Raw genomic sequence first — 22,318 nt, 5'->3', positions numbered from 1 at the left:
CAGCACATCCACAGCAAGGCCGATTCATAAATTAGGCGACCCCCCCTCTCCGTCTCCTCATGCAGGAAAGGAGAAGACGGGGAGAAATCCCTTCGCGCTGCGTCAATTTTTTTCTCATACATACTTCCTCAACACCCATCCCCCCTCATGCATCACAGCCTCGTCTATACACAACCCTTCTCCATTCACCCCTATCTTCTGTCCTCTCCCGTCCTTCCTCTACAGACATTCCTCTCTTTTGTAAAGCCCCTTTCACCCCCATCCATCCATCTCATCCTAGGACGTCCCCTCATATTCACTCCTTCCACCTCCGCCTTCCACACTTCTTTTACTAATCTTTCTTCACTCATTCTTTCCATGTGTCCAAACCATCCTACCAACCAACCTAATATACGTTATTCTTGGCGGAAATCAATAACAGAAAATGTTGCTAAAAGCGATACACAAGTAAACGTACCCGCTTCGACTACTTGAGATGTCATCTTTATTTTGGTAGATGCGGAGGTCGAAGAAGTTAAAATATGATATATTCATCTAATCTAACTTTGCCCAACTTAACCTACATTTAGTAATGCGGTACCTGTAATTCTAGAGGTCATCAGGGTCGTCGTCTTCTTTGACCTCCTAATCTATCAAAACAAATATGGCGCCTAAGGGAGTCGACGCGACTTTGTTCGTTTCGTTTGTGTATAGCTTTTAGCAACGTTTACTGTTATCTATTTCTGCCAAGAAAAACGTATATTACGTTTATGTATTATAATTTATAAAATCAACATTTAAAATTCTAATGTTATATCGCGTAGTGTGCGCTTCTAAAAAATACCCTTGTGAATTTACTCAAAATTACCAGAGATCTCTACGAGGTATTACTCCACCCCCAATTACTCTTTTAGGATACTTTCCCTCCCTGAAGGTGAAAACCATTCAGCGGATCTTCAAGAAATATTCTCTCTTTGATTCCCTCCAGCCATGGTTTCATACCCCCCTAATTTATTTTCTTCTGAAATCGTAACGGTATTTGTGTTGATCAAAGACTGGCATACAGAGTAAACTAAAGAGAGAGGAGGAGAAATAAACTACTGAAGGTTTTTGTATATCTAATGAAATTGTCATTTCATCTTGACCATTGTATAATGTATATATTTTTTATAATTTATTTGTCTTCAGCCATGAGTGTATAGTCGAGTAATGATAAACTGACGATGAGATGAATAAGACGACATTCAAAGTTCTACATCGTATTTTAGAAAGCGAAGGTGAAAAGAGGAAGACATCTGACCATGAGTGTTGTCAAACTTTCATTAGTCGATGGCAGATAACAAGGAATAAATTCGAAGATATGAGTAGCAGGTAGGGTGTACACTGTATATACGCATTTTTTCTGTACAGAACTCGAAATAAACGAGACTAGACATAATAGTACTCGAAAATACGCGGTTTCCATTCGGAAAAAAATCGGTGGTATCGACCATGTCACATAAGGACACAACTAGCGACTTCAACAAGATTATGCTAACAACCCAACCTAACCTCCATATGAATGCGACTCGGGTGGATTTCTTCACATATCAACACAAAACCATCGGGGGACAGACCCTCTCATACAATTACAATAAGACTGAAAAACGTATATATATCGGAACGTATTTCATCACATACAATAATTGTGTTTATATATTGTTCCTCCAAGTGTGATAGGACTGAGGAATGTAGCATATTGACTTAAAATAATTTAGCCACCCCTTCAGTATTTTCGTTTTCTATAGCCATCACATGGTTGCTCAAGTATTCCATTCATTGAAGTGTTGTGGCTGGTGATAACAAGTAGTACGGTGTAAGTGGTATTAAGTCGTATGTATAAGTGGATTAAGTGTTGTTTCGTTCGAGGAGTCATTCTGGCGGATGTGTACAGGTATGTCGTGTATGTTCATTATAATAAGGTTACCGGTAATTATTTTTAAGTGAAAAAATTAATTCAAGAACAATCGTGTTTGTTGTGGTATCTGGTCCCCTTTAAGCGCGGGAGGCAAGAGTGGGTAACCCTCCAGTCTCTTGTCTTGATCTGCATAGAACGTCACTGTTATACTTTAAAAATTATGACATCCTTTTTCGTATAGTTTTAAAGATGTCACTTGGTGTCGTCGTTGGATGAATTTGATAAACGAACGAATCTTGGCACGGGGTGTTTGTTAGGGGAGGAGATTGGTTTCTCATGCATAGAATTTAGACGGAAGAAAATTAAAACAACATTGTGAAGTTTCATCCAGATACATTGCTTGCTCAATTCAATACCTCCCATCCATAGACATCAAACATAAATTTTGTTTGAGCCAACTTTAGATGATTTTAAGTTGCAGAGTAAACTGAATTGTTATGATTGGCCCAGCACCCTGTTAGTATTTGCTCTCAACATTATTAGGAATTATCAAATAAAAAAAAAATTCAACTAGGAGTGAAGCTGATGAATGCAAAACCTTTTAATTTTGTCAGCCATTTACCAATTTGCCACCCAGTGGAACAGTGGTGTGGCAGTAGGTATAAGATTTTTTTTGGCAAACCCTACATGTTTTATAAAAAAAAATAATTCATTGCCCCAGATCTCACTTGTAGGAAACCCATGTTCCTGGTGACTGACAACAGCCATTGATCTCCCCCATAAGTTACTCGAGGAAGAAGTATTTTATTATTGTCTTGGTATGGCCCTGGTGAGGGCAGCATGAGATAAGGTGTACATTTTGATTGTCTTCTGCATAATGGTTGTATGTAGGGTAGTTTGTTTCTATGGCCAGACCTATTCTGTGTTGGTAGTATTTTAGTGCTGGATGACCTGGGTATAGTTGTGTTTGTGCAGTTCTTGTTTCTTTTAAGAGGGATTTGTCTGTAGGGCTAATGATTTGTTATCCAACCGTAAATATATTTTTCTAAAAATGGGTTTTGTGGTGCAGGTAATAGATGGTAAATATCTGAGTAGTATGAAACTAGTATGTTTTTGATGCATACAGTTGGCTGTATTTGTGGGATGTAATGAAATGAGTGAGTTGGGTTGAGAGAGATCTTGAGTAGAACTGTGTACTTGTTATTTTCATGTGATGTTCTATTGAGGAGGGTTTAGTTGCCGTATGCAAAGTTGTATTAGAGTGTTTTTGGTGTATCCTGGAAACAATAATGACAAAAATTGGTTGACAAACTTCCTATATAGCAAAGAATGCAGAGTATTACATGATAACCATGTATCAAGGACCACAAAACAATACATAGTTTTCCAAGGACTATTTAATTTGTTCCCACATAATTTGTAGGGGTTAGGCTGTACTTACGTGCTATGAAACCTGTCCCAAGGTCATGCAGTCCTCTCGATTCTCTCTTTGATCTAAGAAGCAAGAGGCAAAATAAGAAAATGGGATAAAAAAACAGGAAGGATATACAATTGCTACCTCACCACCTCCAAATGGTGCCCATGCGTAATGATAAAAGTGAGGAAGTGACCGAAACTGATAGTATGGTCAGTTGCAATGTCTCCCACTAACTAACAATAACTTCATTTTTCCTGCTAACAACCATAGGTCCTCCAGCAGTGGTGTATGATAGTGGGAACCCCATAGTCACAACTCATATAGTAGTTGGTTGCCCTGTGTGAGTAGTAGTACAGCTAAGTAGCAGCCTACACAGCTGAACTTACCCATAAACAGACAAGCAAATGCCCCCAAATCACTTTACATAAACAAACCATCTCATCCCTCACCCTGATGACCAATGCATCATCCAATGTAAGAAAGACAGACTAAGAATACACAACCTTCATAGGCTGCCAGACTCACCAACTCACCATCCCACTCCCACAAATTGGGATGTGAGAATTTCTCTATCTCTCTCTCCCTCTCCCCCCCCCCCCCACAGGTTGCTTCCCCACCTAGCCAGGGCTATTGGGAACCAATTCAAGAAGCACATAGTGGGTCCCGGGAATCAAATTCATGACCATCTGCTCATAAATTCAACAAGGTATCCACAGATGAAGCATATAATCCATAACCTCAAGCACTCATCCACTTGTGGTCTGGACAACATAGATAACATCCACTTAAACCACCTTGGACCACATGGCATGCATGCACTCATCAACAATGCAAACTGTAGTTATTTGCACAAAACCATACCCAACATTTGGAAGCATGGGAAATTCATCACAATCCCCAAACCTAACAGAAACCCAAAAGTTCCAGCATCCCAATCACACTTCTCTGCACCCCTTCCAGAATTGTAGAATGCTTCATGCTACAACTCATCACACTGCATATCCTCCATGCCAAATCACACCACAATTTTAGATCACTACACCCCACAAACACCCTTCTGATAGATCTTACACAAACATATTTTGATGGCATCAGTTCAGATAGGTCTCCACTCAGAGTACTTCTTATAACATTAGATATTAGTAAAGATTTTGATGCTGTCCCCTGACACAATCTCACAAATAAGATATATGACACAGACATGCACAATAATACCATAAAATGTCTGGCCAATTATCTGACAGGTAGAAATGCATGTCATATAATGGTCAATCATGGCACACATCAGAAACTTTAGGAGTGGAGTGCCTTAGGGCTCCATTCTATCCCCCACACTCTTTAATCTATACATGCATGATATACCCACACCCCAGAAATACAAAGCTCTTCTTATACAGTCGACATAATTACAAGCACACATCATGATGCAGACATAGCTGTAGAAATACTACAGCCATACCTTGTTATGATCAACACCTGGTTCACTACAAACAAACTCAAAATACCCCCAACCAAATCCACAGCCACGCTTCTTACCAACTGGACAGCAGAACACAAATACATACCACACCTCTTTATCAATGATGCATTCATACCACACACACACTCACCCAAGATTCCTGGCATAACATATGATACATCTATGTCATTCACACAATACATCACAAACAGAAAAGACAAAATGTACACTTAGACTTAACACACTTAAATCACTTAAGGTACAACATTTGGGCACAACAAAGAAACTACCATTACAGTATGGAAACACTATATAAAGTCAATGTTGAATTATGCAAGCCCAACATGGACCTCTAACTTCACTAAGGCACACCACAACACCCTGCAGACTATACAGAACAAAGGACTTAAGATAATTACAGGCTGCACAAATATAACGCCTACATTTACATCATGAAACAAATGTTCTCAAAGTCAAGAAGCACCTTGACATGAGAGGCTTGCAAACACTTCCCACAACCTCCAGAAACAGCACACCCATAGAACACCTACACATACCAAGAAAAAAAAAAAGATTACCCAGATACCTCTATCACAAATACTCTCTTCTCTTTCTCCACAACTACCAGATACCTGCATCCAGAAGCATATCCATTATCATATTGCTCACTGCTCCATCAACACTACTGCATACCAGACCCCCTAATATCCATTCCTCTGAATCCTCTCTCCCCTGAGAGGACAGAGTCCACCTGGCCAGGCTGCAATGTGGCCACCATCCAGCCCTTCTAAGATACTAGAAGCAGATGGATGAATGCATTGTAGATAACTGTCCAGGATTTAACACTTCAGCCTATACTACATTGTACACAATTACACATGCCAACAACACAACATATATTCTGTAAGGGATGTATATGAAAACCTCATTCCAGCCATGGCGTTCCTTAAGGAGATGGAACTGTTCAACCAGACAGTTTAGTTAATGTCATCATCACCTACACCATTGAAACCTCTGCTATTCATCAAGAATTTAATAGATACAGTAAAAGTTCAAAACTGACTATTTTGGGGGTATGACCCAGTCCAAATTAAGGAGATTTAATAAGAGTATTCATACCTGTAGTCGCAATCATAACTTGTAACCTAATGCATTAATTCCCTGAATATTATCAAGATAGATTACAAATGTCCACATCAACAAAATTATAAACTTACAGCACCTCACATGAATAAATAAACAGTACAAGTCCTGCGACTGTCCCTCCGTTATGCTGTCCCCCAACCCCTTGTTACTGTCCTGATACACTTCTGTGAATATTCATTTTTTTTTTTTTTTTTTTTTTTGCCTATCCTGTGGTGGGGGACAGATTGCTTCCACCAAGTATTCCCACTTGAATCGTAAGAGGCGAGAAAAATGGGACGGGAATTAGGACTAGGCATCTTTCTTCATGTAGCCCCACAGGGGACATTCCTAAAAAAAGTAAAGGCATAAGAGGGTCTAGGAGGTTTCCAACTAGTACCCTAAGGTTTGGGTCTTTTAATGTGTAGTACAGATGAGAGTGAAAGGGAAGAGATGGGCAGTATGTTTGTGAGAAGAAAGATGGATGTGTTGGCTTTGAGTGAAACTAAGTTGAGAGGGAAGGGCGGGTGTGAGTTTGGGAGTGTAGTTGGGAGGTTCTCAGGAGTGAAGAGAGGACAAGGAAGAGAAGGGGTTGCTATACTAATAAGTGAAGAGATAAGTAAACATGTGGAGTGGAAGGAGGTTTCTTCAAGGTTAATGTGGATGAAGGTGAAACTGGGAAAGGAGATGTGGGTTTTTGTAAGTGCCTATGGGCTTGGTAGTGAGAAGAGTGTAGAAGAAAGGGAGGCTTTTTGGATAGATTTAAATGAGTGCATAGAGGGATTAGGAAGAAAAGTCAATGTAGTAGTATTGGGAGACCTTAATGCTAGGGTAGGAAATGAACCAATAGATGGAGTGGTTGGGAAGTGTAGAGTTCCAGGAAAGAATCGTAATGGAGAGTTGATGGTGGAGATGTGTCTAGAAAGAGAGTTGATGATAGCAAATACAGTGTTTTGGAAGAAAGTCAAGCATATGTACACATGGGAGAGGGTGGTGGATGGAAGGGTGGTAGATAGAGTGTTAATGGACTATGTAGTGGTAGATAGGAGAATAATAGGAAGAGTTAAGGATGTACATGTTCTAAGAGGAGAGAGTGGGTATCAGATCATTTTCTGGTGGAAGGTAAGTTGAGAGTGGAGGATAGATGGAGAAAGAGGTAAAGGGCTAAAGGTAGGGAGGTGCTTAGGGTGAACTGCTTAAATGAGAAAGAAAAGGAGAAGGAGCACAAGAAGCTGAGAGAGGATTGGGAGGGAGTGAAGGATTTGAGTAGAACTAGGAGTGGAGGAGGAATGGAGTTGATTCAAAGAGGGTGTCACAAGGTGTGCAAAGATGGTGTGTGGAACAAGGAGAACAGAAGGAAATAGAAGGAAGGGTAGTGAGTGGTGGGATGATGAAGCAAAGAAGGTTATAGAAGAGAAGAAGCAAGCTTTCACAGATTGGTTACAAAAAAGGATGAGGGAATCATATGAGAGGTACAAAGAAAAGAGAAGAGAAGTAAAGCATAAGATAAATGAGGCAAAGAGGAGAGCAGATGAGAAATGGGGTAAGAGTATGACAGAAAATTTGAAAGTAATAAAAAGATGTTTTGGAAAGAAATTTAGAAAGGAAAATGAGGTGAATCAATTAGAGAAGAAAAGGTAAAAGGTGCAGATGGAGAGATGATAATGGAAGAGAAGGCAGTAAGGGGAAGATGGGCAGAGTATTTTAGGGAGTTACTAAATGTGAAGGAGGATAGGGAGGGAAAGGTAGTTGCTGTGGGAAGTGCTAAGAAAATGACCATGATGAGTGAGGAAAATGGAGGAGAAATAAGGAAGGATGAAATGAAGGCAGTTGTTAAGATGATGAGAGCAGGTAAGGCACCTGGTCTGGATGGATGCCATGCAGAATGTCTGAAAAAAGGAGGTACAGTGATGGTGGACTGCCTGGTGAGGTTATTTAGTGTTTGTTTAAGAGAAGGTAGAGTGCTGGAGGACTGGAGGAGTGCCTGTATAGTTCCACTTTACAAGGGAAAGGGGGACAAGTGTGAATGTAGTAGTTTCAGAGGGATCAGCTTGTTGAGTGTAGTTGGGAAGGCTTATGGGAGGGTCTTGATTGAGAGGATTAGGAGAGGAACAGAGGGAGTAATTGGTGAGGAACAGTGTGGGTTTAGGACAGATAGAGGTTGCATAGATCAGATTTTTGTGGTAAGACAGATATGTGAGAAAGCTATAGGAAAAGGTAAGGATGTTTTTTGGGCTTTTATGGATCTGGAAAAGGCTCATGACAGGGTAGACAGGAAGGCACTGTGGGAGGTATTGCAGATATACAGGATAGAAAGAAAGCTTTTAGGAGCTGTTGAGTTTTTACGAGAGTAGTAGAACATGTGTCAGGATTAGAAATGGAGAGTGTGAGTGGTTTGAGGTAAAGATGAGACTTCATCAGGTATGTGATATGTCACCCTGGCTATTCAATTTATACATGGATGGGGTGGTGCAAGAGGTAAATGCAAGGTTGGTGGGTCAGGGATTGGAGATGGTTAAAGAAAAGTGTTTTAGGGTTTAGGACAGGTAGAGATTGCGTAGAACAGATTTTTGTTGTAAGACAGATATGTGAGAAAGCTATAGGAAAAGGTAAGGATGTTTTTTGGGCTTTTATGGATCTGGAAAAGGCTCATGACAGGGTAGACAGGAAGGTACTGTGGGAGGTATTGCAGATATACAGGATAGAAAGAAAGCTTTTAGGAGCTGTTGAGTTTTTACGAGAGTAGTAGAGCATGTGTCAGGATTAGAAATGGAGAGTGTGAGTGGTTTGAGGTAAAGGTGGGACCTCATCAGGTATGTGATATGTCACCCTGGCTATTCAATTTATACATGGATGGGGTGGTGTAAGAGGTAAATGCAAGGTTGGTGGGTCAGGGATTGGAGATGGTTAAACAAAATGGAGGAAAGTGGGAGATAGGCCAGCTGTTGTTTGTGAACAACACTGCACTTGTGGCAGGATCAGAGGAGGGATTGAGGAAGTTAGTGACAGATTTTGGGAAAGTGTGTGAAAGAAGGAAGTTGAAGATAAATGTGGGTAAAAGTAAGGTGATGGGATGTACAAGGGGAGAAAGTGGTGGCAGACTGGAAGTGAGTATTAAAGGAAAGAGACTGGAGGAAGTGGATAGTTTTAGATACTTGAGTGCGAACGTGGCAGGAAAGGGAGGAGTGGAGGTGGAGGTAGAATATAGACTGAGAGAAGCAAGTAAATGCCTTGGTGGATTAAAAAGTGCAATGAGAAATAAACATTTGGGAATGGATGCTAAGAGGAGATTATATGAAGGAGTGATTGTGCCAACAGCACTGTATGGGGCAGAAACATGTAACATAAGAGAGGAAGAGAGAAGGAGTATGAATGTGTTTGAGATGAGGTGTCTGAGAATTATGATAGGGGTTACTAGGCTAGATAGAGTGAGAAATGAGGAGGTGAGGAGGAGAACAGGGGTGGAAAGGGAGTTGGGAGATAGGGTTGATGAAAGAGTATTGGGATGGTTTGGACACATGGAAAGAATGAGTGAAGAAAGACTAATAAAAGAGGTGTGGAAGGAGCGAACATGAGGGGGTGATTTAGGATGGGATGGATGGATGGGGTAAAAGGGGCTTTGGGAAAGAGGAATGTCTGTTGAGGAAGGACAGGAGAGGACAGGGGTGAATGGAGAATGGTTGTATATGGATGATGATGTGATCCATGAGGTGGAATGGGTGGGGGGAGAGTATGTGTGAGAAAATTTGACACAGCCTGAAGGGATTTCTCCCCATCTCCTTTTCTGCACGAGGGGATGGAGAGGGGGGGGTCGCCAATTTAATGAAGCAGCCTTGCTGTGTATGTGCTGTGCCTTGCGACACTGCTTCTGACCCAGGGCAGTGGACAAGATGCAGGGATGATCCGTCATCCAGGAGATAAAAGGGTGGAGGAGAGTGGAGTGTGATAGGGATGGAATGGGTGGGAGTGGTTTTTATGCCTTTGTTTTTTGGCTATCTCCCTTGAAAGGGGGAAGAAAGCCTATGGTATATGTATGTATGTACAAGTCCTCTTATTCACTTTTTTTTTCTTTCTTACCTTTGAACTTGAATACTGGCCAAAAAAAGGTGAGGTCTGTATTGTGCAAAACTCTGGATTATCATAATCAATGTCAGGATTTTAGAGCTTTTACTGTAGCCATATAATGCCCATCTATATTGTAAAAGAATGGCGCATTTGCTATCAGCACTGGAAATTGTTAATTAAATTATTCCCCCAATAACACCTAACCAAGCCCCCTGAATACTCCAGTACACATCTGCTAGGGTAGCATTGCTCCGGAACCTACGAAAGGGGATGACTTTTTTCATTGCTTGACAATTGTGGTATGAATGTGGCATGAGTATGGGTGTGCATTTGGCATTCCTGGCATGGGCTCAAAGATCACTGTGTAGAAGTGGTGAACAGGTGTTGGCCGACGTGTATTGGCAGTGTACATGTTGAGTGAACTAGGGGAGAGAAGGGAGCGAGCAAGAAAAGTGTAGTGAAAGAAAAATATAGAGAATATTTAACTAAGGATCATAGGATTGATAGTTACAAGTGATAGAGAAACTAGCTAGAAGAGTCTTCATCATTGGGATCGACGAAGAAGCAGGAAATGACGAGGAAACGTTCTTGCGTGACTAACTTACTCGAATTCTACAACACAGTTATCTCGAATTATGACAAAAGAAACAATATAGATTTAATATATCTAGACTTTGCAAAAGCTTTTGATACCGTCCCACACGAAAGACTACTTACTAAATTAGCTTTACACGGAATAAGTGGTAGCCTATTAGGTTGGACTAGTAATTGGTTGAATGGTCGAAAACAGAGAGATGTTTTAAATGGAAAAACTTCTAGATGGAAAAATGTTACAAGTGGAGTTCCTCAGGGTTCCGTTCTTGGGCCACTTCTATTCATAGTATATATAAATGATATAGACCATGGACTAAAATCTACTGTTTCCAAATTTGCTGACGATACAAAACTGTGCGGAGTGGCAAATGATCACTCAAACCAATTAGATATTCAAGAAGATTTAGATAAATTACAGCTATGGTCTGAAAAGTGGCTAATAAAATTTAACACAAGTAAATGCAAGGTAATGCACATAGGTAAAAATAACAGTAAGTACGATTACAAGTTATTTGGAAATTCGTTAACAAAAGTGGATAGTGAAAAAGATCTCGGCGTAATTATCAGTAACGACCTCAAATCATCCAAGCAGTGTATTTCAGCCTCTGAGAAAGCAAATAAGATTCTAGGACTGATTGCACAATCTTTTGATTTCAAAAGTACATCACTCATTTCACAAGCTATATAAATCGTTAGTTCGTCCACATTTGGAATATGCTGTTTCCGTATGGTCACCGAATCTCATTAAAGACATTGACAGACTGGAAAAAGTACAACGGCGAGCCACAAAACTGATTCCAAATATCAAAAATAAATCATACGAAAATTGACTAAAACATATGAATCTGTTTTCCCTAAAAAAGTGTAGACTCAGAGGTGACTTGATACAGGTCTTTAAAATTCTAAAGGGAATTGACAACATCAAAAGTGACAAAATTTTCACATTGAATGAGAATCAGACAAGAAACAATGGTCTCAAGCTGTCCGGAAATAGATTCAATTTGGAAGTAGGTAGAAACAACTTTGCCAACCGTGTAGTTAATGAATGGAATAAACTTCCTGCACAGGTAGTGCAATGTAGTTCAGTTCGAAGCTTTAAGAATCATTTAGATAAACACCTAAGCAAGATGCTGTAATGATTATAATTTATTTTATATTATTTGTTTTTGTTTTGTTATCATTTGTCTGTCTGATTTTCATTTATTATTAGTTATATGTTGATTTATTATTTACTATTTACCTTTTTGTTTATTATTTAACTATACCTATGCATTTATTTATGTATTTTATTTGTTATTCACATTATTATAGCTTTTATTTATTATTTTATTATTATTATGATTTTTTTCGCATCCGACCTAGATATGAACCAAAAGGTCTCCTGTCAGCATGCTCCTCCTTTGTGATACTTCGCCCTGTGACAAGCCATCTAGGCATGGACGAGGCGATTAGCACAAAGAGAGAACCATTGAAGATGAGCAACATAACCCTAATGCTGTTTAGTGGCAATGAAGACATCATCATGTGGCTTATAAAGGGCAGAATTAGTAGCTAAATTAACTGGTGTCAATGACTTAGTGAGCTATATTGCCCTTAATCTGGAAGGCGACACATTAGCTATCTACTCAGAAATGAAAGAGATCAAAAAGATGCAGAAAAGCTGAAAAAGGGGCATTCACTCAGAGTGCGTTCGAATCGTTTAATTGACTACAAAGAATATGCTGGGCTGGCAAACAGGTCGACGTGTTTGCCAACAAAATTAGGAAATTAGCAGGACTATCAAGACTTAAAGGCGATGGCTTGGAACAAGTAGTTAGAATGGTGTTTGTCAATGGTTTCCCAGATCAAGTATCCACTGGGCTAAAACAAATAGATGATACTGAGTCTGCAAGCATGGATGTGTTGGTAGTCCATGCTAGAATTCTCATAAGGACACAGAAAGATAGGCCGTTAGCTGACAGAGAAATCAAAAAGCCTTGCACGGGATCGAGGATTGAGATGCCAGTATGATGACTCACCCAGGAAGAGGGGAGACCTATTGGATCAGAGTCCACTGGCAGAAAGAAAATGGAAAACACAGGAGTCCAGGGGTGACTACAGTGGATGGTGAGGGGGCACCTAGGATGTGTTGTTTTAGGTGTGGGCAATCAGGCCATCTTGTGAAGGACTGTGGAGAGACAGAGCCTGTTACAAATGTGGAGAACCATGACACATCGCCCGACAATATGAGCAGGAAAACTGATAAGCGGCAGCTGCTGTGTGAGTTGCCACCCAATCAATGTAAGGGCACTCCCTAACTTTATGCCAACTGTAGATATTTGGTCAAAAGAAAGACGTGCAAGAGCACTAGTAGATTCTGGCTATTCAACCATGATTGTAACAGCTGACCTAGTTAAAGGATTCAGACATGGATATTTGGCCCCGATGATGGTTGATGGAAGGGAGACAAAGTGCGAGGGTGATCAGGAAGTTGAAATGACGGTGGAGGGCATTCTGATATGACTAATAGTACTTGTTGTCAGAACGCTCATAGAGGGAATTGAAGTGGTGCTGGGAATGGATGCAATTACACAGCTAAGAGAAGTCATGTTTGTTGCCGGACAAGTGAGGGAGTGATACGTGACTAGAGTACGGAATGGAGAGAGGAGCTGTCAGATGCTGGGGATAGACATAGGAATGAGGAGGGCAGTGTTGCCATGAAGCTCGACCTTGACGAGAAGGCGACACCTTGTACAAGTGAGGACCAAGACTTCCTGGTGAAATTTGATGGCCAGAAGTGGGAGGTAGAGTGGTACCTCAAAGGAAGCTCACCTATATTGAAGAACAAAGTCTGCTGCTACAAACAGACTCTCAGAAAGGGGGTGAGGGATGACTTTGATATCAATGTAGAGCAGTGGATTGAGGAGGGAATTTTGAGTCCTTGGGAGGAGCCAGTGGTGAATGGAATCTTCCCTCTGATGGCAGTGGTGCAGCCAACCAAGAACAAAGTATGACCACTGTTGGACTCCCGAGAGCTGAACCAGTTTGTAAGGTGTCATACTGGTGATGATTTTGTAGACATATGTAATGAAACTCTATGCAAATGGCACCAAATGAGGGGTGTGTCCACGATTGTAGATTTACGGGCAGCTTACCTGCAAATTGATGTGGAGAAGGAGCTGTGGAAATACCAACAAATAAAATATAAAGGTAAAACATTGCCTGACCAGAATGGAGTATGGGCTGTCCTCAGCTCCAAGGATAATGATGAAGATCCTGAAGACAGTGCTGAAGAAGACTGAAGTGATGAAGAAAGGCATGGCTTTGTACCTCGAAGACATAATAGTGGATGATACTGTTGCACTGGCATCAGACTAGTGGAACACTTGGTTTGGTTTGGATTGGTCTCAAAGGAGCCGGAACTGATGGAAGGATGAATGGTGTGGGGACTGTGACTAGAGGGGAACTGGAGCAGAAACCTGATGTTCAGGAGAGGCAACAACATTCCGAATGTGACGGATGAGATGAGCAGACGAGAGCTCTTCTTGATGTGTGGCAAATTGGTCACTACCCAATCGCAGGTTAGCTTCATGTGGCGTGTAGTTATGTTAAGAGGCAGTCAGGGTTGAAGGGTTGGTGAGACAAGGTTAATGAGGGCACACTCATGATGATATGCGACATCGTACAGCAGATGAAACGCACTGATTCAGTGAAAGGACAGTGGAGTGCACCACAACAGAACATAGGTATAATATGATGTAATGCTAGCAGCATAGCAACCAGGGTAGTCCTGGAGAAAGGAGGTATGGTAGTTGGAGATGGGGCGTGGCAGCACAAAAAGGGTGACTACCATCACATTAATGTACCAGAGTTGGATGCAGTCGTAAAAGGAGTCAACTTGGCACTGAAATGGGGAGTATGCGAGATCAAAATCAGGACAGACTTAGCCACGGTGGTGGGATGAATGAACTCTGTGCTAACTGCTGAGAAGAGAATATGCACAAAAGGGTGGGAGCATAGGTCATTGTGAAATGATGCTTTGGGATCATGAAGGAGTTAATAGACGAGTTCAGTGTGAAGGTGAGCATAATCCAAGTGCTGTCGGGAGTGGACAAAGTAGCCCTGTTAGCCAGAGTAAAGAGATGTTTGCTTAGAGTGCCAGAAGAACAGGAAGAGAAGGTTGAAGTGTGCTCTGCAGGATCCCTGTGCACGGAGGAGTTGCCTAAAGCACATCACCTAGTTGTTGATAGGTCATTGTTCTTAGGAAGGTTGACCCGAATATAAGGAGGGAATAAGTCCGGTGGTCTGTGAGAGCATGTGTCTGATGTCAATCAATAGATCCCGTCCTGAGACCGCACACAACAGGGGAACTGCATAAAAGAGAACTGGAGGAGGTTGGCGGTTGATGTAACCCACTATCGATGGGGCATGTACTTATCGATGGTTGACTGGAGCCCTGGATGCTTCGACGTTTGGCAGGAGTTGAAGACAGAGACGGAAGAGGAAATTGCATGAGTGATGAATGAGATATTTCTGAAACAGGGTCCAGGGGGTGAAGTCCTGATGGATAATAGCACTGCATTTCAGTTGGAAGCACTGAAAGAAATGCTGGACAAGTGGAGCATGAGACCTTTCTTTAGGACTGCTTACCGGCCGAGCGGGAATGAAATAGTAGAATGACACCATTGCACTATCAACTCCATCACTGAAAGGGCACCAATACTGCCCATGGAGGCAGTTTTCTGGTATATGTCCCCTAGGTCAGGCCAAGACGAAGACTCTGTTCCACAGAGAGCCTTATTTAAATATGATTGGCGACATCCCAGGGTAGTGCCGATGCTACTGGCTAATGCTGAGGAAGGCATTGCCTCAATACAGGTGGGGGAAGAAGTTTGGGTGAGGGATATCATAATGGAGGTAAATTCGCGAAACATCTCTGTCAAGGGAGTGCCACGACATATCCTGGATCTTTGTCGTGTGGTGGATGGCGGAGGAAATGATGAAGAGAATTACGACACATTAGTGGGGAGCAGCACCTCAACGACTGCAGTGTAATAGACATCCTCTGGGATGGCTGCAGAACTACGAAGTAGGATGCTAAGATGGGTTGATCTAGATATGGACCAAAAGGTCTCCTGTCAGCATGCTCCTCCCTTGTAATCCCTTGTAATCTCGAGATCAAGGGGGGGGTATGAATATGGTGTGAGTATGGATGTGCAGTTGGCACACCCCAGCGCGTGGTCAAAGGTCACCATGTAGAAGGGGGCGAGTGGGTGTTGGCCAACATGTATGGGCAGTGTGCATGTTGAGTGAACGAAGGGAGAGAAGGGAGCGAGTGAGAAAAGTGCAATGGAAGAAAAATATAGATAATAACTAAGGTAAGATTGTAGGATTGATAGGCTTTATGAAAGAGAAACTAGCTAGAAGAGTCTTCATCATCAGGATCAACGAAGAAGCAGGAAATAATGAGGATAACGTAAGTGATATGTCGCCCCGTGACAACAATAATCATATTTATTGTATGATAATTAGGAAGGGCAAACATGAAATACTTAATCATTGTGTGGCATCTAGTGGGCCACTATATATAGAAACATGATAGGGGTGATAGGCTTTAGTCAGGCCCTCCAGAGCTCTGGCACCTACAAAATTTGCACTGCACCCTTAACCTCTGCCTCACTTTACACCTAAATAAAAGATGAAATGGCAACTGAAGCTATCCAACAAGAATCTCTCCCATCTACCCATTCAATGAATATCAACATATACACTGATAGCTCCTATTTGAACCATGGGATGAGTTATGCAGCAGTGTCCCCAAGTGGAACAAGATCTGAATCTCTCTTCCCTACTCATTGCCTCACTCCTCTCTGCTAAACTCTTTGTCATCCTCAGTCTTATATTTATCCAGAACTCTTCCCCCTACATCCTATATAATTATGTCAGATTCACGAAGTGCTGTACAAATCTCTACCCTCAAGTCTTGCCACCCATTAAGCCACAAAATAGTGGCTTGATCTTTGTGCAGTAGCCTACAATCCTCCTCATTTTTCACTTCTCACAATTTTGCTTTATCTAGGAACATATTGACATGGCTTGTTGTACCCCCCATCATTTCATTGATATTTTTTATATTCAGCTTCATTCCAAGCTCTTGGAGGTGGGGGCACATACCACCATGAAGTCTCTTTTATTCAGTCATTTAGTTCTAATTTTTGTGTGGTTTGCTTCATCCTTGCCTTCACTCTGATCTGCTTCTTCCATCTTTGTCATTTCTCACAATCTTTACCCCTGTACCCATTTTATTTTCTCTGTTTCTTCTCTGGGCAGTGCATCTATTATTCCCCAACTGTAGATAAAACTTTTTGGGGGCATTTGGTTTCTACTAAACACAAAATATCTTGCTCATGCCTTAGGTTTGGTATGGGAAAGTCATTAGTAATGTTATTACACCTTGGAGACCTTTTTGTGCAATTCCCTGTCCCCAAAAATTGGTTGCTCTAATATACTCTGCATTCTCTGCTTGCTAGGAGGCCTATCAACCATTTCAGTCATTATTATGCACAACAATGTCTCAATTTTTTTGGACAAGATGTGATTTTCATATATCAAACATAACATATGTGAGAAATTTGCTAGTGGACAGCAACATCAATTAGTGGTCAAGAGGTTAAAGACATCACCCAGTTGTCTCACTGGCAGCTGAATGGCAGGTTTGAGTCCTGTGTACGACTGTCATAAAAATTATTTGATTATAGCATATGGTAATTATGTAATTTGTAATAATGCAGTGCTGTGTTAATGCTGTGAAGATGTTAATAGCCACAAGTAGTGGTTCTGAAAGACAGATATCAGAGAATTATCTCCCTATTACCTGTCTTCAAAACCCATCAACACCCTCATCACCATCTGGAGGTACACCCTTGAGAGGCTGGCACTCAGTCTCTAGACTGAGCCCAAGATATCTTTGCCTACAGTAACTCTTATTTCTTCTATATTTCCACATAAGAAGTACTGACAGTTGAGAACTGTTCCCCTCTGTGTGATGCTATAAGTTGGTGAAAGAAATGGGCCCACTAATACAATTTAGAAAACAGTCCAACATTTTTTGCCAAAGAGATCAGTTGGAGGGCCCAAAGACCATTGCTATAGTCTATGTGGATAGGGCAGAAGTGGGAATTTCCTCTAGTGTAACATAGCCAATTTGACAACCAATTATCAGATTGTCACTGTCACCTGTCACCCACTTACACTTCAGAGTGGCAACATGGGAAAAAAGCACAAGTCGTGTGTCATAGTTTAGTTTTTATCTTGCAATTGTATACCCAGATTTGCAGGAGAGGAATAGAGGTAGTAATTGGTGAGGAACAGTGTGGGTTTAGGAAAGGTAGGGGTTGTGTGGATCAGATTTTTGTGGTAAGACAGATATGTGAGAAGCTTTAGCAAAAGGTAAGGATGTTTTTTGGGCCTTTATGGATTTAGAACAAGCTTATGACAGAAGACAGAAAGGCCTTTTGGGAGGTTTTGTAAATATATGGCATTGGGGGAAAGCTGTTAAGGGCAGTCAAGAGTTTTTATGAGAGTAGTAAAGCCTGTGTTAGAATTGGAAAGGGAGAAAGCAAATGATTTGAGGTAAAGGTGGGACTGCGACAGGGATGTGTCATGGTGCCATGGATGGGGTGGTGTGGGAGGTAAAGGTGAGGGTAATGAGCAGGGGATTGGGGATGGTTAAAGAAAACAGAGAAAAGTGGGAGGTAAGCCAGTTGTTGTTTGCTGATGGCACTGTGCTTGTGGGAGAGCCAGAGGAGGGATTAAGGGAGTTAGGGAGGGCATGCAATAGGAGAGAGTTGAAGGTAAATGTGGGTAAAATAAGGTGATGAGATGTACAAAGGGAGAGGATGGCAGCAAGTTGGAAATAAGTCTTAAAGGAGAGAGGCTGGAAGAAGTGGATAATGTTAGGTATTTGGGGTCACATGTGGCAGGAAGAGGAGTGCCAGTGGAGGTAAATTATAAACTTGAGAGAAGCAAGTATATGCTTTGGAGGATTAAAAGGTGTCATGAGAAATAGGCATTTGGGAATGGATGCAAAGGGGAGACTATGTGAAAGGGTGGTTGTGCTGATGGGACTCTATGGGGCAGTGAGGTGGAGGGAGTTAACTTCAGGGGATGACCAAGGATGAGATGGATGGAGGGGGTGAATGGGGCATTGAACAAGATGGGAATGTCTGTTGAGCAAGGAAGGGAGAAGGTGGGAGATAGGGGTGAGTGGAGAATGGCTGTGTATGGGTGATACTGTGATGCAAGGAAGGGAAAGGGTGGGGGATGGAGAGGGAGTAGAGAGTGGTTATATGTAAATTATATTTTGATGCAGCCTGAAGGGATTGCTCCCCATTTTCTCTTTGTCTGCTTGAGTGGATGGAGAGAGGGTTCACCAATTAAGTGAAGCAGCCTTGTTGTGGGTGTACTCTTGTCTTGCTGCATTACTTCTGACCCAGGGCAGTGGGCAGGATATAGGGATGACCCATCATCCATGAGGAGCTAAGATGAGAGGGAAGAAAGGGTAGTGGATGCCTGTAGCCAAGGGGGGGTGGCTGCTATGGAGTGGCTTAGCCCTCTAAAAAAAAAATTCAGTAGCTCCCCCCAAAGTCTCAAGCTCATATATTTGTATTTTTCTGTCATTTTTTGTATACATTGATTGTCAGAATAGATCTGCAAGTTAGTTTGTAGTTTAGTGCAAACATATGTCCTTAATTTATTATCTTGCAACATGGTGCCACCTGCACATGCTTGTACTGCATGACCCATACATGATGTCCAATGCACTGTTGGCCCTGACTGATGATCATAATCAGCTAGTGTCTGATGGTTCAGCAGTGGTGTTACAACGTTGCTGTGTTAGTTTCCATAAGCACTGTACAAGATTAGTAATTTTTATTGTGTTCAGCCACCCCAATCTACAAGAAGCCCCCCAAGTCATAAGTTTGGCTATGGGCCTGGATGGGAGTGAAATGGGTGGGAGTGGGTACTTGTCTTTTGACTTGGCTACCTCCCTTGTAAAGGGGAAAAAGCCATTGTTATATAGATTGGTAGAACACACAGCTATGAAAATACATAGAATTTATTAAAACCATTGTTATAATATTAAAAAGTGATAATCATTGTACTAAATGGATTCCTTTACAATATTCAGAAATTGAAAAAAAAATCAAATAGCTCATTATGGCAAATAAGAGAGAGAGAAAGGCATGTACTAAGGTTAGTTTAGCAGAATGGCTCAGGGCATATGCTGCACCCTGAACAGACTTCTTGGAGAACAAGGACTATAGCTGTGGTGGATTTCAGAGATACTATGAAGGGATGTTCATGAAAGATAGCCTGTGGCAGGTATTATTGTTATTCTTTAGACATGGTTTCAGGTTTATTGATACCATATTACCCTCAAGATCTGAATAGCTGCCAATTATAGTTGACCTTAATAAGATTTGTGAAATGTAAGGGGGACTTGTACTTGCTAATATGATTTATAAAGGTGTACCAATTGGTGTTTACTGTCCAATTTGATTCACATGTCTTTGGATACATCATAATTTGCTTTTGCTTTTGGTATTTATTACTGAGTAACACTGAAAATCACAAATAGGTTCTGGTATAGAGTTAGACATAATGTTTGGTCAGATCATTATAGTTGTCAAACTGAGGCAGAACAGGAGAGTGGTCAGGAATTTAATGTCATTCTATTGTTCCAGGTAACCAGCACCATTGGTATGGCTATGACTGGCCAGTGTACTGTGTTAGTGTGATGGATCCATCTGGAGCAGTTTGTTTATCTAGCCAGGTCTGTTCTCTGCTGGAACTTAGTGCTGGATGGTGGCCTAAATGCAAGCATGCTAGTGTAGTTGTTGCCTCTATTTGGAGGAATTTTTCTGTGAGGATGTGTAGGGGGGTTTTGATGGAGTAGGTATTTGGTGGTCAGTCTTGAAAAAGCTTTTATTGTGATAAGTATAAATGTGTGTTTGTGTGGATGTATTGTGCACTGGGGTATTGACTGCATGGTAACATGCTGCCAGTACTTTAGGAATGTTTTGGGGTGCCCCTAGATTCATCTTTGTTAGATTTAAAAAATCATTAATTGTAGAGGAATGATGGTAATTTTTGTACTACAGTTGGCTTCTATGGCTACCTCTTCTGGATCTCATGGGGTTAGGGGAAAAGAATTTTGCCACAATGTTCTTAGGTATATTGTAAAATGCAACTAAGTGGGCCAGAGTGGGACTAGGGATTATACACACTGTATGTTCCTCCTTTAAAAAGTCAAGGTATAAGAGGGGTCTGTAATGATGACTTCCACAAGAAACCTAGTAATTGGGTCATTAAATATGCATGGTTGTGGTACAGATGAGGGTAAAAAGGAAGAGATTAGAGGTGTGTGAGAAGGAAGATGGATGTATTAAATGAAATTAAAGGGAGAGGTAAGGGGTAAGTTCGAGTTTGGGGGCGTGGTGGGGAAGATGTTGGGAGTGATGAGTAGGTGAGGGAGGGAAGGAGTAGCTTTGCTGGTAAGTGATGAGATACAAAAGTGCATGATGGAGTGGATGGAAGTGTTGTTGAGGATGATGTGGGTGAAATTGAAATTGGGACAAGAGTTGTGGGTTTTTGTGAGTGCATACAGTCCTGGTAGCAAGAAGAGTGAAGAGGAAAGGAAAATATTCAGACCAGTCTAAATGAGTTTATAAAGTGCTTTGGGAGGAATGCAAATACTGATGTTGGTAGATCTCAGTGCTGAGTAAGTGACTCAATACATAGACTAGTAGGGAGTTTTGGGGGTGTCAGGTAAGAATTATAGTGGAGAGATGGTAGCAAACACAGTGTTTAAGAAGTGAACTAAGCATAACTATACATGGAAAAGAGTGGTGGAGGGAAGAGTGGTTGATAGGTCATTAATAAACTGTGTACAAATATTGAAGAAGAAGAATAGGAAGAGTTCTAGATTCATGTTTTCTTGGGAGAGAGTGTAGAGGTGAGGAAGACTGATGGATAATTTTTTTGATAGAAGCGAAATTGAGTAAAGGAAGAAAAGGGAGGGAGTTTAAAAAATGCTGACAGTAAACAAATTAGATGGGAAGGATAAAGAAAAATAACAGGAAAAACGGAGAGGCATGGGAGGTGAAGGATAAAGGGAGGGGAAGAAGAATGGGTACGTTTCAAGTAGGAAGTGCTAAAGCGCACAAAGATGGTACTGGTATGTGGGATGAAGAAGAAATAAAGGGAACAGGAGAAGTAGCAAATGCTGGAAAGATGAGGGGAAGGCAATGGTCAAAAAGAAGAAACAAGTATATGAGGATGGTTGCAAGGTAGGGAAGCATACGAGACGTATAAGAAGAGAAGAGGAGAAATTAAGTTGAAGGAAGCAGAGATTGGAGCTGATGTAAAATGGAGTAGGATTTTGACAGATAATTTTGAAAAGAATATATAGATGTTTTAGAAGTAAGTGAAGAGAGTGAAGGAGTGATGAGTCAGATAGAAAGGGTGCAGATGGACAGATGGGGCTTTCTTGTGGAATCTGTCCAGTACTTTTTGGGTGATGTTTGTAAGAAATGTGCTGGTGGAGTGGCCTTTGAATCCATATTGGTTTGGGGAGGTAGATAAATGTGTTCTGTTTATTTCTGCAAATAGTCTTCATCAGCTGTGGTGGATAGTAGTGAGATTGGTGTGTAAAGGTGGCGGCACACTAGACATTTCTCACAATCTTTTGCTATTTCATTTGAGTAGAAATGACTTTGGTCATGAAATTTTGTTTTTCAAGTTT

General features: G+C 41.3%; 1 protein-coding gene across 1 annotated transcript in view; it reads left to right on the top strand.

Annotated features, from left to right (window-relative positions):
* The first annotated feature begins 1,799 nt into the window (after positions 1–1,799).
* Positions 1,800–22,318, top strand: part of LOC143028361 (cyclin-dependent kinase 4-like) — a 495,706-nt gene continuing 475,187 nt past the window's right edge. The window contains exon 1 of the mRNA XM_076190325.1: positions 1,800–1,912. The gene's annotated coding sequence lies outside the window, so the exon portion shown is untranslated. The remainder of the gene's footprint in view (positions 1,913–22,318) is intronic.

This window comes from Oratosquilla oratoria, chromosome 9, assembly GCF_046742065.1.
Source record: "Oratosquilla oratoria isolate Oo_2021 chromosome 9, ASM4674206v1, whole genome shotgun sequence".
Lineage (NCBI taxonomy): Eukaryota > Metazoa > Arthropoda > Malacostraca > Stomatopoda > Squillidae > Oratosquilla > Oratosquilla oratoria.
Note: the sequence above shows the minus strand (reverse complement) of the source record. Positions and strands in the feature narration are given on the sequence as shown.